We start from the raw sequence: 17,113 nt of genomic DNA on the forward strand, positions 1-17,113 counted from the left end.
TCTCTGTCTCTCTCTCACTCACTCACTCACCCTCCCTCGAAAGAGATGTTGCAGTTCCATACTTACAGTGCCCAGGGGAACAGCGTGCAGACCCCATGCGCCTTTACACCGCATATGAATGATGCAACATGGCGGCTTCTTGGCTGCGAGTAGTCCTGATCGCGGAGTTACTTCACTTACATTCCGAATGCACCCGCCCGGTTGGCCGTACGGTCTAACGCACGGCTTTCCGGGCGGGAAGGAGCGCCTGGTCCCCGGCACGAATCCGCCCGGCGGATTTGTGTCGAGGTCCGGTGACCCGGCCAGTCTGTGGATGGTTTTTAGGCGGTTTTCCATCTGCCTCGGCGAATGCGGGCTGGTTCCCCTATTCCACCTCAGTTACACTATGTCGGCGCAAGGCGCCGAAGTGGCGTCAGATCGAAAGACTTGTACCAGGCGAGCGGTCTACCCGACGGGAGGCCCTCGTCACACGACATCATCATCATCTACCACGCAAACATAGGGGTGTGAGACGTTCGCTGAGGGGGTCACCGGTGGCGGAACCGCACAATAACCCTGGGTTCGGTGTGGGGCGGCGGAGGGGTGAAGTGGACTGCGGTAGTCGTCGTGGAGTTGTGGACCACTGCGGCTGCGGCGGGGACGGAGCCTCTCCGTCGTTTCTACGTCCCCGGTTAACATACAATACAATACATACATTACGAATGCAGGTGATAATGGAATTATGTTTGCTAGGTCTTCGTTAGTTGATACCAATCTGAATCTGAAAATGGTCTGTCAACTGAAGGAATGAACTCAGCATCTGTTAAAATAATTTACGGGAATCTAGCTACGTGACATCTTCAACATCAGCCGATATTGCCACAGGTGACACCCCGTTACTGTCAAAGCACAAATGCAGCGAGAGAACGTTTTCCAAGGCAAGGCGAGGCTACTCCAACCAAGAGCCGTAATTCGGCGTGTACAGAAAGACAACGCACCCACTCACCGTACACAACTATCACCACAACACAAGACGACCAGTGTCACATGTTAACGATGGTTTACATGAAATGTATTTGGAGTTTCAAATCTGGACAACCGTCAGCTGTATAATGGAATGACGACAATGAAAATTTCTGCCGAACCGTCAGGTGTATAACGGAACGACGACAGTGAAAATTTCTGCCGAACTGGGCCAAAAAGGTAGTGGGAGAAATGACAGCATCACCCCGCTCTACACTGTTGTCAGATTTACTTAAGACGGCGGATCCAAGATGACAGCTGTAGCTGTGGCAACGTTGCAGTGGCTTCATGGCGGGAAGCTCAAATTTTGGCGGGAAAATAGGCCGTTTGAGCTACCTCCACGAACCTAATCCCACCCCTTCCTCTCCACTCCACTACCCTGCTCCCCTCTCCCCCCAAAAAACGTAAGTACATGCACTGTATACAGTCGCAGCATTAGATATTTCCCAGGAGGTCGGTCGGTCATCCACTGCAGCCACCGGTCAAAAGTCAACTACCACTGCACGCACTTGCCCGTGCGCGATCAGAGCGCCCTCCACGGTCAGCCGTAACTCTCCAAACTGGTTGGTGTACAAGGGCTGGGCTGGTTCTCCCAGCACAAAGGTGTTACTGTTTCTGGCCCCGACCTGCTTGGTAGTTTGGTACCATGCTTTCTACACCCATCTCCAGACTAGAACATATGTATTTTCACGTGGTTTGCCGCACAGTTTATGCGATAGTTGCCGATATCAAGCACGTAGCAGTATGGTTCCGATCGCTTACACACATCACTCCAATGACAGATTGGAGATTATATCTCTAGAAACCCGAAACTTAAATGAGGTGGAGTGAGGTGGTACGTGCTGCAAACCACTGAGTAACTAGAAACTTACCTCATTTGCTTATATCTTTACGTGAAAACTCGGAAAAGTGGAGGGAACTGATAGCTACACTCGTATTTTTAGTGACTACTGATGTCAATGAGATAACCGTCCAAATTATCCTTGTACTTTATAAAGTCAACTATGGCGTTCCTTATATATGTAGAACTGGAAAAGTCTCACCTGTTTTTCACCATCCAGATGCACATGTTCTCTCAAAAAAATAAAGACGGGAAATGAGTAGAATCAGTCACCCTGTCAGTTTTCATGGGAGGGAATAGTTGTGCAGCACAAACACAGGCCCATATTGAATCTTCTAAAATTTCCCCAGATACTCGTAAAAAACGCTGTCACGAAGCGTGATCAACACATATTGAGTATTAGTCCGCTATTCACCCGCCTAGAGGGCGACACAGTTTGGTAGCTGCATTCTCGTACACCAGCCTCTCCAGTTTGGGTGGCCCCTGCCACAAATGTCAACCGTTCCCGCCACGCGCTACCTCCGCCATACGCACCCCGCCCGTCAGGCAGAATCGTACTAGGAAACCATCCACATATTTATCACTACTCTTACAATTGAACGTTACGATTGTAGCCTTAATCTGATGACATTCGACAATGAGCGATGTGTCGGAAATGCCCTCTCCTGACGACTGTGGCTCTGGAAATATCAAAATCTGTAGCATTATTATGATTGGACATAATTATCCACGTAAAAAAAATCTTTTACGGCTATTGCGTTTTTCTACTTTAAAACCATACCTTCCTTACGACAGGACATTGTCATTTTCTTTGCACATGTCGGACCACTGAAAACAGTTTTTGTGTGTGAATGCCTAAGGGACCAAACTGCTGAGGTCATCGGTCTCTAGACTAACACACTACTTAAACTAACTTACACGAACTTATGCTAAGAACAACACACACTCATACCCGAGGGAGGACACCGAACCTCCGACAGGAGGGGCCACGCAATCAGTGACATGGCACCTCTAACCGAGCGGTACTAAAAACAGTACACATGCTTTATAGGCCCGCTGATCACAGAAAATCTATCACACATCCCCTACCACGCATAACACTTTGCCAATAACAGAATATTGGTGACACAAAAAATATTGAGCGATAATCCGGGATGGATGGGCATGCCTCATTTGTTTTTCTTGCGAGTGATACCAGTGTATCTTAGGGAGAGGGACATAAAAGTCTTATAAGCACCAGCTATTTAAAAAAAAAAAAAAAAAAAAAAAAAAAAAAAAAAAAAAAAAAAACACGATCGCAACGACTGTGTTAGGTGTCGCCCTGCATCAAAAGTAGTCTTGGTTCGACCGACGCACACAAGTATCGCTAACTATATCCATGTTAGAAACTGTACAAGTTTTATAAATCGAGATATGCTACTGCCTCCGAATGAAGTGGTTTTCCATACAAATACCGCGACATTGAATATGAACGGTTGAGCCGTGACTTCCTGCGATGCTCTCGGCACGATAGTTTCTCTGTCGAAGTTACGCGCTTTGCGGCGTCCTGGTTGGTTAGCGCCCTCTAAGATGACGGCCGCGGCTCGCGAGGAGGGACTCGGTCGGGGCCACTGATGGAGAATCGGTCGGCGGCAGAGACAGAGAGAAGACAGCGCACGGAACATCTCGAGTAGTCAGTCGGCGCGTGGTGTGCTGCGAGGACGCCCGGTGTTGACATTCCGGCGACCGAGTCTGACGCCAAGCGGAACTGGAGTGCGGAAGCAGTCACCGGTCAACGAAGTCTCTGTTTATGAGTCGTATCTATCTCGATTCCTGAGGAGAGCGGGGAGTTTACCCTGGTGTGCATGTTAACAGCGAGCTCCTGGTGAGCCATTTTGAGGTGGATCATTTGGATCTGACTGCTCCGTGTAGCAACTTTGATTTTCGCCAGTTATTCCTTAAACACTTGGACGTGGATCCGGGATACTTGGTATTGCAAGTCCATGTAACTGCGCTATACCCTGGTTCGGTTGCATTTATCTGGAATTACAAGTGTGGCTGATATTCGGCGATTACTTTTTTAATTATTATTGTTAATATGTTAAGTGGTCAATTGTATTCTCTGTATAAAACTTCAGCCGCTAATTTAAACTGTAACTGCAAACTTCTACCATTTTGGCAACTATAATAGTAACCATTTTGCAACGTCAAACGGTGCTTTGGTATTTAATGTTGTGTGCGGCTTGTCTGGTCATTACCACCTTGAGCTTGTAGATGAGGTCCCATACTCGGAGGAGCGTAGGGAACGATGCGGGAGACCCGCACCGCCGACTAGTTGTAGCGGAGGTGGTTTGCCATTGCCTTCCTCCGACCGTAATGGGGATGAATGTTGATGATGAAGACAACAAAACAACATCCACTCATCTCAAGGCAGGGAAAAGCTCTAACCCCACCGGGAATCGAACCCGGGACCTATTGCGTAGGAAGCGAGAACGCTGCCGCAAGACCATGAGCTGCGGACTGAGCTTGTTGTGCTTTATAAATTTATCAAGTGAAATTTTACATCATTGGAGATTGTTTAATGAAACATTGCTTTAATAGTAAATGCGGTTGTCACACTATAAGGTTTAACATATCTTCTTGCATTTGGCGCTACTCAGTGCTTGGCTATTGGTTTTAGTATTTTAGTGAACTTTGTAATTATAGTGAGTTTGTGTGTTCTAGAAGACGTTATTGGTGTGCGCAGGCCCTGCTGCCTGTTGTTGCCACTTGAGCTCAAGAGCACGGAATTCAGACGCGCGGCCGATGTGAACGCCAAACGTCGAGAAGGCGCTGACTGCTGTGTAGATTTTTCACACCATCATAGCACTGTAGTGCCGAATGTTTTCCATAATAGTTAATTCACGTATTTATGAGATCTTGCTATCTGAGTATTTTTGAAACCTAATAGCTTTTAGAAATGGTTGTTTTTCAAATTGACATGGACTGATAATTCACTTAATTTTACAACTAGTTATCTCAGATCTGCAGTTATGTTAAAGTTAAATTTGTGTAAAGTAATTTTTTTTTATTAAAGTTGGAGTCATAAGGCTGTTTTTATCTAAATTTTTTTCAATTATTCTCATTGCTTTTATATAATTGAATAATTGGTGTAGGTCACCACGATTTGCAGTTGCTAATTAATCGTTGTGTTGTTACCAGTGCTCTGCTTTAATTAACGTGGTGTAAATAAGTTTTTGTATCCTCAAATCGGGTCAGCAGCCCATGTACCCTGCTTACCAGTCCAATACCTTACCAACGGTGTGTGTTTTGTAAACGGTGCGTGTATTAACATACCGAAACTGGTGCACGTCGCCAGTGGTGTAAGCTCGTAATAATATCACTGAATTTAGAAAGTGATTCGGCTAAGGAACGTGGTATTAAGACGGTATTTGCAACTCCCTCATGCCGCCGCTAGATATTTCTAATACTAACAAACAGTATTTGTAACGCATTCTGTCCCCAGGTTCTTCGATATATCCACTGGATTATAGGCGAGGGTGGATGATGCTTGATTGAGAATGATCACATACAGCATGGTGTGCTATGCAACGAAACACAAAAATGCAACGCTAGATTGAGGTCGCAAGAAATGTACAAAATCCTAAGACCAATACACAGGCGTTTCAGATCGACAGTGTTACGCTTAACTGTCTGCGATTTGGAATCAAGTCTTTCCATTTGACCACATACCTATTTTGGATCCTACAGAGATATCTTCTAATGATTGCAGCCACCAGTGAGTCATATTCGTGGTACTCTCATATCTCGAAATGAGTCACCTTTTTTGAACCTATCTGCTACAATAAAACTTCATCGTGGTTTTAGACAGCCCTCTGTCTCTGCCCCGCCTTCCCTGCAGCTTTGTCCATGGTTTCGTCGCAATTTAAGTCGGAACTGAACAGGAGGCGGAGAGCGCTATATCTAAGACCTTCTGCAACCCGTGGAGAAACAGCGTGAGCTGATTAATGCGACAGTGGCGTCTTTTTTGACCACTCGGAGGAAGTTAGAACATTTTGTCGCAGCTCTACCAGGCCAGGCCAGCGCCAAACGAAGCTTTCTATTGCAACACGAGGTAACAGAAAAAGACAGTACAAGCTGTTACGGGAAATGGAAGAAGGATGATGAGTTCCCTATTGCAGTGCCCTGCGTCTCCACTATCATCGTTATCTTATACCAACTAACAGAGAAAAACATCTACGAACTATAAAAACTGTTCTAACGTCACCTGGTAGAGAACCCGATAAGGTTTTTACTGCACCTCTCTTTCCTGTAACACATATATCGAAAACAAATACCGTCTGTATGCTGGCCGGCCGCTGTGGCCGAGTGGCTCTAGGCGCTTCAGTCCGGAACCGCGATGCTGCTACGGTCGCAGGTTCGAATCCTGTCTCGGGCATGGCTGTGGGTGCTGTTCTTAGGTTAGTTAGGTTTTAAGTCTAGGGGACTGATGACCTCAGATGTTTAGTCCCATAGTGCTCAGAACCATTTTTTGTATGCTTGCATCGAGCATATATGGCGATCCTATTAAATATACAGAAAGCAGGTGGCCAATGGTCGAAGTCACCTGCAGAAACCAGTGCAAAGTTTCACTGCCTGTACTGTAGGAGGACCACGCGATCACTGTTTCGGTGCTGGTCATCCCTGGAAGATACTGCCTCTCCACCAAGACTCTCTCTCCATCTCAAACAAGTGATGTCAGTCAATTATCATGTGGTAATCAACAGTGTACCTGTGGACAGATGTGATGGAAAAAGAGGTCTTTTATGTACTGTAATAAGTATCACAGTTGACAGTGCGATCAATTTTAGCAGTTTTACCAGCTTTTTTCCGTAATTTTAGCGTCGACCAGTGACATATGAGAGTGCTTCCCATTTTCTGTATCATCGCTAAACCACCTCCCCACTAATTTGCGAGTACCATATACTAGACTAAGTATGTAGATAGATGACTGTGCAGTATGTCCATTCATTGTGAATTCTCGAACATATACCAAAGTATACGAGACAGAGTCCTATACCGATCTACGTATTTCTATCACTTCGAAAATAGTGCGGAATTTACGATTACGATTGCCCATCTTCTTTTTTTTTAATTTTACTGTTGTAGTCCAGTTTCTAGTAATGCTTTATGCAAAATGATCTATTACGAGAAATTTACAGCTTGGATGGCATTCGACAGTAGTATGACGTTTTTAACAATTACTGGTCATGACATGGCTTTTCCTGCCTTCCCAGCAAGCTGTAGGTCAGTGTTCTTCTGTAATGTAACCTATTATGAAATTAAACATAGCAATTACTTACGTGTTATTTATTTATAGTTATAATTCTTATAGATTTTCTATCGCCACCTAATGTTCTGTATATGCTTTAATTTTATCGTTGTTCTGTTATTTACTTTTACATCGTTCTATGTGTCTAAAAGTCAGGATGTATCCAAAGTCAGTGCTGTTTCTTCCGACTTCAGCTTAAATCTTTTGGCAGATTCATTGTCGATTTCTCCAAATTGATTTTTTTTGGCATTCTTGTGCTTTTTTAAGAAAGTCGATGTATTTTCGACGATGTCGATACTTTTTGGTCAAATTCTAATTTTTGTCAAATTATGTCTTTTTTTGGCCATATTCGATCTTATTTTTTGCCACTTTAAGTGTCTGTTCTTCGCCAAAGTTGGTATTGTTTTGACCGTGTTCAGTACAGTTTCTTGCGAAACTTGCTGTCGATTTTGCTGTCTTTTTTGCTAAAGTTTTTGTTACTTTTTTATTTTTTGTGACTACCGATGATTTTTTGCCAAATTTTGCCTTTTCTCAACTTCGGTGTCATTTTTACCTAATTCAGTGTCGTTTTTGCTATATTCGATGTAGTTTTTGGAAAATTCGGTCTTTTTTGTCAAATTCGGTGTTTTTTCGTCGTCACATCGAAGTCCGTTACACGGGAAATGACCTATCATTTTTAAGATTACACATGGGCCTCAGTCCTGCGGAGATTAGAAGTCAAAATGCAGTTTAAACATTCAGTGACTTTCAGATATGAGTATTAGTTAGCTGCCGTCCTCAGATTTATGACATGTTTGTATGGCAAAATTTCGAATTTCGCAATTTCTCGTAACTCTCCGATTTCACAAAAAATCTGTAGTTTCGCGTTATTTTTCACCCTATTATTTCCGCGGAATTTTCTGGTCCGTAGCTATTGGTATTGGATTTCTGATACAAATGTATAACAAATTACTTTGAATGTATTTAATGTTACGTTTTATGTGATTATTTACCGATCACCTGGATTTCCAGCTGTGATTCATCACTGGCCACCTGTCGCACTCCTTGAGGTGTAACAGCGCTGCCGAGCTTCCCGCATTCCGCAGCCGGGTCCGGCCGCTGCTGTTGGCACGAGGCGAGGGGACGCGAGTCGTGACCGGGCGGCACTACCTGTACCTGTACCTGTACCTGCAGCTGTAGCTGTAGTCGCAGCGGCGGCAGTGCTGCCGTCTTAACGAGTCGTCCGCCCCGCCGGCCGGCAAAATGCCACACCGCGACGCTGTAATTGCTTGCTCCGCCCGAAGCCGCCTGCCGCCCGATGGCGCCACCGTCGAACCGCGCCTCGGTGTCTGCAGCCACACAGCTTCTGTTGCCAACCAAACTGATATTTCATTGGCAGCAATTTGGGCTACGAGATCCTCCACTGAATGACTGAGGGAGACTTTTTTTTTTTTTTTTTTGGTCATCAGTCTACTGACTGGTTTGATGCGGCCCACCACGAATTCCTTTCCTGTGCTAACCTCAGTTATTTGCTTCACGTATTCCAATCTCTGTCTTCCTCTACAGTTTTCGCCCTTTACAGCTCCCTCTAGTACCTTGGAAGTCATTCCCTCATGTCTTAGCAGATGTCCTATCATCCTGTCCCTTCTCCTTATCAGTGTTTTCCACATATTCCTTTCCTCTCCGATTCTGCGTAGAACCTCCTCATTCCTCACCTTATCAGTCCACCAAATTTTCAACATTCGTCCTTAGCACCACATCTCAAATGCTTCGATTCTCTTCTGTTCCGGTTTTCCCACAGTCCATGTTTTACTACCATACAACGCTGTACTCTAGGCGTACATCCTCAGAAATTTCTTCCTCAAATTAAGGCCGGTATTTGATATTAGTAGACTTCTCTTGGCCAGAAATGCCTTTTTTGCCATAGCGAGTCTGCTTTTGATGTCCTCCTAGCTCCGTCCGTCACTGTTATTTTACGGCCTAGGTAGCATAATTCCTTAACTTCAGTGACTTCGTGACCATCAATCCTGATGTTAAGTTTCTCGCTGTTCTCGTTTCTACTACTTCTCATTACCTTCGTCTTTCTCCGATTTACTCTCAAACCATACTGTGTACTCATTAGACTGTTCATTCTGTTCAGCAGATCATTCAATTCTTCTTCACTTTCACTCAGGATAGCAATGTCATCAGCGAATCGTATCATTGATATCCTTTCACCTTGTATTTTAATTCCACTCCTAAACCTTTCTTTTATTTCCATCATTGCTTCCTCGATGTACAGATTGAAGAGTAGGGGAGAAAGGCTACAGCCTTGTCTTACACCCTTCTTAATGCGAGCACTTCGTTCTTGATCGTCCACTCTTATTATTCCCTCTTGGCTGTTGTACATATTGTATATGACCCGTCTGAACCTATAGCTTACCCCTACTTTTTTCAGAATCTCGAACAGCTTGCACCATTTTATATTGTCGAACGCCTTTTCCAGGTCGACAAATCCTATGAAAGTGTCTTGATTTTTCTTTAGCCTTGCTTCCATTATTAGCCGTAACGTCAGAATTGCCTCTCTCGTCCCTTTACTTTTCCTAAAGCCAAACTGAACGTCACCTGGCGCATTCTCAATTTTCTTTTCCATTCTTCTGTATATTATTCTTGTAAGCAGCTTCTATGCATGAGCTGTTAAGCTGATTGTGCGATAATTCTCGCACTTGTCAGCTCTTGCCGTCTTCGGAATTGTGTGGATGATGCTTTTCCGAAAGTCAGATGGTATATCGCCAGACTCATATATTCTACACACCAACGTGAATAGTCGTTTTGTTGCCACTTCCCCCAATGATTTTAGAAATTCTGATCGAATGTTATCTATCCCTTCTGCCTTATTTGACCGTAAGTCCTCCAAAGCTCTTTTAAATTCCGATTCTAATACTGGATCCCCTATTTCTTCTAAATCGACTCCTGTTTTTTCTTCTATCACATGACAAATCTTCACCCTCATAGAGGCTTTCAATGTATTCTTTCCACCTATCTGCTCTCTCCTCTGCATTTAACAGTGGAATTCCCGTTGCACTCTTAATGTTACCACCGTTGCTTTTAATGTCACCAAAGGTTGTTTTGACTTTCCTGTATGCTGAGTCTGTCCTTCCGACAATCATATCTTTTTCGATGTCTTCACATTTTTCCTGCAGCCATTTCGTCTTAGCTTCCCTGCACTTCCTATTTATTTCCTTCCTCAGCGACTTGTAATTCTGTATTCCTGATTTTCCCGAAACATGTTTGTACTTCCTCCTTTCATCAATCAACTGAAGTATTTCTTCTGTTACCCATGGTTTCTTCGCAGCTACCTTCTTTGTACCTATGTTTTCCTTCCCAAGTTCTGTGATGGCCCTTTTTAGAGATGTCCATTCCTCTTCAACTGTACTGCTTACTGCGCTATTCCTAATTGCTGTATCTATAGCGTTAGAGAACATCAAACGTATCTCGTCATTCCTGAGTACTTCCGTATCCCACTTCTTTGCGTATTGATTCTTCCTGGCTAATGTCTTGAACTTCAGCCTACTCTTCATCACTACTATATTGTGATCTATATCTGCTCCTGGGTACGCCTTACAATCCAGTATCTGAGGGAGACTATTAACCATAATAAATGTGACAAAATACGGTGTCGGAAAAAGAAATTGGTACAACCTTTTAGAGGTGTCCAATTCACTGAAGATTTATTGTTGCAACAGTGCATATGGAGTTCATCAAATGATTACATTTAAAGATCAATAGCACAAGCGGTTCTGTGGTACCCCCGCATTAGTACATGGTGTAGCATCCACAGGCGGCAATGCAGGCGCTGATTCTGGCATCCAGTCGACCGCACATATGGCGAATGCTGTTCTGGGATACGCTGCGCCACGCCTGCTCGAGCTGTTCATGTAGTTCGTAAGAGTTGTTGGCTGACGAGTCGCACGAGTAACTTTTCGTCCCGTCATACTCCACACGTGATAAACTGAAGAAAAGTCTGGGAATCGTGCTGGCCAGGGATGTTACTACACGTCTTGCAGAGCACAGCGAGTTTCACTGACAGTGTGTGGTCGACAATTATCCTGTTGGAACAACACATTACCTTCCTGTTGCAAGAACGCGGAAAGAACGGATCTAACAACGTTCTGTATGTATCGAGTGCTGATTAGAGTCCCCATCCCCCTTCCAAGAAAAACAGAGGTGAACAAAGGTTGTGACTTTTGCATCCCAGTCCTTAAGGCACGCTCAGACGACCATCATTTTCGTGCAGACAGAATCTACTCTCATCGCTGAATACGATGGCCCGCCATTGCGTCTTTCAAGTGCTTCAAAAAAATGGTTCAAATGGCTCTGAGCACTATGGGACTCAACTGCTGAGGTCATTAGTCCCCTAGAACTTAGAACTAGTTAAACCTAACTAACCTAAGGACATCACAAACATCCATGCCCGAGGCAGAATTCGAACCTGCGACCGCAGCGTTTCAAGTGCTTCTCTGACAGCATCAGTTAAGTTGTGCTCGTCGATGTTGTGGCGTGAGTGGAAGACGGGATTGAGAAATGCCTACCCATTTCCCACTGCTAATTCGCAAGGGTTCTTGTTGGCTCGTCTGGGCTCACAAGCCCTTGTATCTGTGCTGTTGTAGCTGTACGATCTGTCAAAGCTTCCCTTACAATACGACGATCCTGGCAGGTGTCTGTGCTGCGTAGACCTGCAGAACCTCCTCTGCGGGTGTGAGAATGTTCACGTGACTACTGATACCTGCATCGTTGCGCAACTGACGTAGCACGTCCAACTTGTGAGGCAATTATGTGAAAGGACCGTCCCGCCCATAATTTGATCCCTTCAAAACTTTCTCAGTGTGCTGTAAGAAGCACGGGTGCGTCTTCGTAGCTTAGCTGCGTGCTTGTTTCAAACTTTTGCACCACACTAAGCCTTCTGACGTCGAGCGTTCCCTGTTACATGGTAGACACAGATGGCGCCATGGTAGCTATGCCACTACGCCATTTGTCGGCAGACGAAGCTGAAACCATTATCAGTACATCTATTATCTCCCAGTTGGAATATTCCGTCATCGTATCAAAATTGACGTCGTCTTTTCTGGTGTATTATTTTTTCCGACAATTTATTACAGAAGCATCACCTAAGTAAGTCATAGTTGCAAAATACTGACACGAATTGTTTACTTAAGAATGGAGATGTGTAGGCATGGGAGAAGCAATTCGGGTAACATATAGTATGAACAGTCTTCCCACGAGCCAAACATCATTTTGCGTTGAGAGAGCAAACGTGTGGCTCAACGACACAGAGCCAAACGGTATCTTTGGAGATGCCAGACTGACGTATACGATATTGCAGTGCGTGTGTTGCTTCTGAAACAGCAAAGGCACTGCAATATTGTACTTATCCGCAGACACTGGCCAAGCGACTTTCAATTAAAATGTCTCCCCTGTACGGGAATATACATAATGAATGCAGAAGTGTAGGTTGCAGACACGTGGTTGACGACAAATGGAGTTTTGGGTCTCACCATGAGTCGTGCCTGGATATTCTAATGATACGGCTGAAACTTCTTCATTTAAGTGAGTGTGTCGGAACATAAATTGCAGAATGACTGAGAAGATGAAACTTCTACGTTATTTTATTCTGAAACAGCTGGGCAAACCGGAACGTACTGAGCCTACTTTCTCTTATCAACACTGACCCACAATATTCCAGAGCAACGCAATCTGACTGCTCAAAAAAAAAATTACAATCTGATTAAGTCAAAAGAATGAACCTGACTAAAAAGAAATCGTAACAATAACCTATACATTTCATTAAGCACTTACCTCACAAAAACCTTCATTGCGCGAACTACTGCAATGCAGCGAGCGTCAATACTGCCAGCTAAATAAAAGATTCTATCTACTAAGGCCACTAACTACTAATGGTTGGCAAAGGAAAGATTTTGTTGCAAACCAAATAATGTATTTTTACCTTAATAATGTGACATCCAGTTCAGACACGAGTCTAAATCGTCATTGACATCTAATACGATGGTATATAATCATGAATAATATACAATCTCCAAGTCGAACATGTACAGATCGTTAGCCTACGCTAACACTTCAGACCTCTACCCTCCATCAATGCTAACTTCTCACATTTAACATTCATCACTGCTGGCCGTTCACCTCCAATTGCCCAACACTACTTCCATCACTGCTAGCGACTAACTTCCAACTGCCCAACACTACTGGCGATTAACTTCCAACAACGAGTCCAACCAGCCGCAGAGTGTCTTACAAAGAAAGCGCAGTGAGATCCAATGCAAGCGCTACACAGTGCTGCCAACACAGAAGCAGCCCAGTAAGGCGACCGCTTGCTATAAGCGGGAAATCCAGGTTCGAGTCCCGATCCGGCACAAATTTCCACTGTCGTGATTCCATTATACGGCTGATGTCCACATTCGCAAATGGGAATACATTTCATGTAGATTAACGTATGGTTTCTGAGAAGGGTTTCACCCTTTCAGTAATTGCAGAGGCAAAAGTGTGACTTCTCTGGTTTTACATATTAGCCAACACGGCTCTTCGCACAACTGTTATCGAAGGGAAACTAGAACCATTATGGTACTCGAGGATACATCATCCGTCCAAAACGATCGGACGCTGATTTTACTCTTGGCATATAAGTGACTTCAGCTCATTAACTGTGGTGGCAGTTTGAGACAACAACAGTAGACAACAGTTATGTATTCGACCAATGCGTTGTGAGTAGGCAGCGTTAAGCAGTGTGTAACACCGAAAATGGAGATATAATACATTCTGCACCATCCAACATTTTCTCTGTTTTACATCCGTTGATAACTTGCACTGTATTTTTGATTCTGAAGCTGTAAGGTCTATTACAGAAAGTATGTTTACTACGTCATCAAAGTACTAGTGTATTTATTTTGACTGTATATAATTGATTGTAATTATAATGAAAAAATTGTAAACCGCTGGGTAATTCACTGAAATGTATTGATCACAAAGGCGGAATGGTAGTAGTTGTGCCGTTGTTTATCTTTGGGCGTGGAGAGTCTCCGTCGCGTTGCGAGCAGGGAGGAAGCAGAGAAGCCTGAATTACGTAAGAGTGCGGAAGTATTTGTTGAGTAGGGTGACCATACGTCCCGATTAATCGGGATTGTTTTTTGAGGCTCAAAAATTTGTCCCGACTCTTTTTTGAAAACAAGCAATTTGTCCCGATTTTCAAGAATTATTTTCAGACATTTACAAAGTGGTTAAAATATTTTCTGAGTGTCGATTTTATAAACTATCAATTGAAACTGACATTCCGTATGTCGGTACCCCCTGATAATGTACAGCCTAAGTACTATAATTGTTGCGTACTATTATTTTCTTTGCTTTTGCTTGACATTGTTGTCAGCACTCAATATCAGTTTCTTGAAGTGCTAGCGCGTCGTGGAGATGCCGGAACGAAAATCAAAGTTTTCGGAAGAGCTTCAGAGGAAATTTCCTTGCTTCACTGCTACAGACAATGACTGTTCAGCAAAATGTAACGTAAGTAACTGTGCTGTATCCGTGTCTCATGGTGGTGGTGCTGATCTCAAGCATCATATGGAATCAGAGATATGACGAGATATTTTGTAACTTTAAATACACAGGAACATAAAAACGTAGCTGCAGCAGAAGGAACCCTGTCATTCCGTGTTGTTAAACACCGCCAAAGCTATCGTTCTAATGACTGCAGTGTTCAGCTAAACAAAAAAAATTTCCTGATTCTAAGATTGCAGAAAATGTTTCGTGTGGAAGAACAAAGTGTGAAGCAATTATCAACAATGTTATAGCTCCGCATTCTCAGAAACAGATAATAGCTGCTGCAAACAGTGCAAAATACTTTTCAATATCTATTGATGTTAGCAACCATGGGCATCAGAAAATTTTTCCTGTGATAGTTCAGTATTTTTCTGTAAGTGAGGGTGGACTGCAGACGAAATTGCTTGATCTCGATGAATTGCTGAACGAAAAGTCCGAAACAATTTCCAATTATCTTTCTCATGTTATACAGTCATTCAGTATCATCTCAAAGTGTGTTGCATTTGGTGCAGACAATACTAACTGTAATTTTGGGGGGGTTAATGAAGAAAGAGGGTAATAATGTTTTCACACATCTGAAAGAAAAATTAAAAAACTGTAACATTGTTGGCATAGGTTGTCCAGCACATGTTGTTCATAACACACTTCAAAGTGCTTGTGATGTTTTACCTGTTGACATTGACTGCATTGTCATGAAGTCGTACAACCTTTTTCATATTTTTTCTATTCGTGTTGTAGAACTCACTGAACTCTGAATTTATTGGTGACACTTACAAAAATTTACTTTCCTTTTACAAAACAAGGTGGCTTTCATTGTTGCTAGCCATAGAAAGGATCTTGAAAATGTATGAACCTTTGAAATCTTACATTTTGTCAGAGTCAAACTCAAAGTTCCCTGCAATTTTAAAGAGTTTTTTCAGTGATCCTATAAATGAATGTTATTTACTTTTTGTACATTCACAAATGAGTGTTTTCCAACAATCCATTCTGAGCATTGAGAAACAGAATAATTCCATATGTGAAGCATTAGCAGTCTTAAATAAAGCTTTGACAAGTCTAAATTCAAGGAAACATGAACATTTTGTACCACTAAGTGTAAAAAAAAAAACTGCTGAATGATTGTGATGACCAGTCTGTTAAGAAATTTGACATAGCAGTATCAACGTTTTATGATGCTTCGGTAGATTATTTATCCTCATGGTTACAGGGAATAGTTGAGTTTTCTGTATTCTCATGGATGATGCTCACAGAACCACCAGAATGGTCAGTAGTTGAAAATACTTTAATGTGGCTAAATGAAAAGGGCATTCTAGTAAATGACAGCCTCTTATTTGATGAAATAGTTCATATACAGTCAATTGCAAAACAACAAGTGGAAACAGGCAGTGAACAATGGAATCAGTTAATGGCACATGAAAAATGGTGTGGGTTTTTCAGATCTTGCCAGTGTAATGAACAGTTCAGAGAATCGCTTAATATAGCGCAGTACTTCTTTTCACTCCCTGCCCACACTGCAAATGTTGAAAGAGTTTTCAGCTTACTATTGTCACAGTAGACAGATGAGAGAAATAGATTTACGGTGAGGAGCGTTAAGTGTATTTTACTGATCTGTTTAAACTTCAGTAAATACAGTTGCACTGACTTCTTTTCATACCAATTAGGCAAACCTGAGTTGCTGAATGAAATTTCATCTTCGAAGAAATGTGATTGCAGTGTGGAATCCACAAAACCATAAATTCCTTGTGTTCACTAAGAACTTTTTTTGTAGTGATTGTTGGTGTATGTCTTTCTACATCCTGTGTTATAAATGTTACATTTTTTAATAAGTAAATTTCAGAAAACTTGAAATGTGCTTCTTTCCAGTCTTTCCATTCTTTGTTTGATTTTGTACACACACACACACACACACACACACACACACACACACACACACACACAAATATCAGTGAAGGCTATATTTGCAGAGGAAGAAGAAATGTTAGCATTAAAAGTGATATTTAACGAGAAATAAAAATTGGCCCACTTTTGACCAAGAAAATGTATGAAAGTCCCACTTTTGTCCGAAGAAAATATGGTCACCCTATTCTAGGGCGCTCTCGCCGCCGCGGCGTGCAGCTATGCTCGCGCCGCTGTAGACACGCCAGATTTGTTAACCCGCGAGTGTTGAAGCACGGTAGGTGTGGACAAGCGGAGGAAGCTGCAATTCCAACTATTTATTGCCTGTGCCATAATTATCCGTGGCTCTGGAGGCGACTCGGGGTTCTTCTTATCGAACAGCAGCAGCAGCAACGGCAGCTCAGCATTGTCGTCGGCTACATTCTTCGTCGTCCCCACAGCTAAAACATCGTAAGATTGTTAACTGACCAACATAGTAATGTAGAGACTTCGCCAGCAGCACATAGTATGAATAACTT

Source organism: Schistocerca americana, chromosome 5, assembly GCF_021461395.2.
Source record: "Schistocerca americana isolate TAMUIC-IGC-003095 chromosome 5, iqSchAmer2.1, whole genome shotgun sequence".
In the NCBI taxonomy this organism is placed as follows: Eukaryota; Metazoa; Arthropoda; class Insecta; order Orthoptera; family Acrididae; genus Schistocerca; species Schistocerca americana.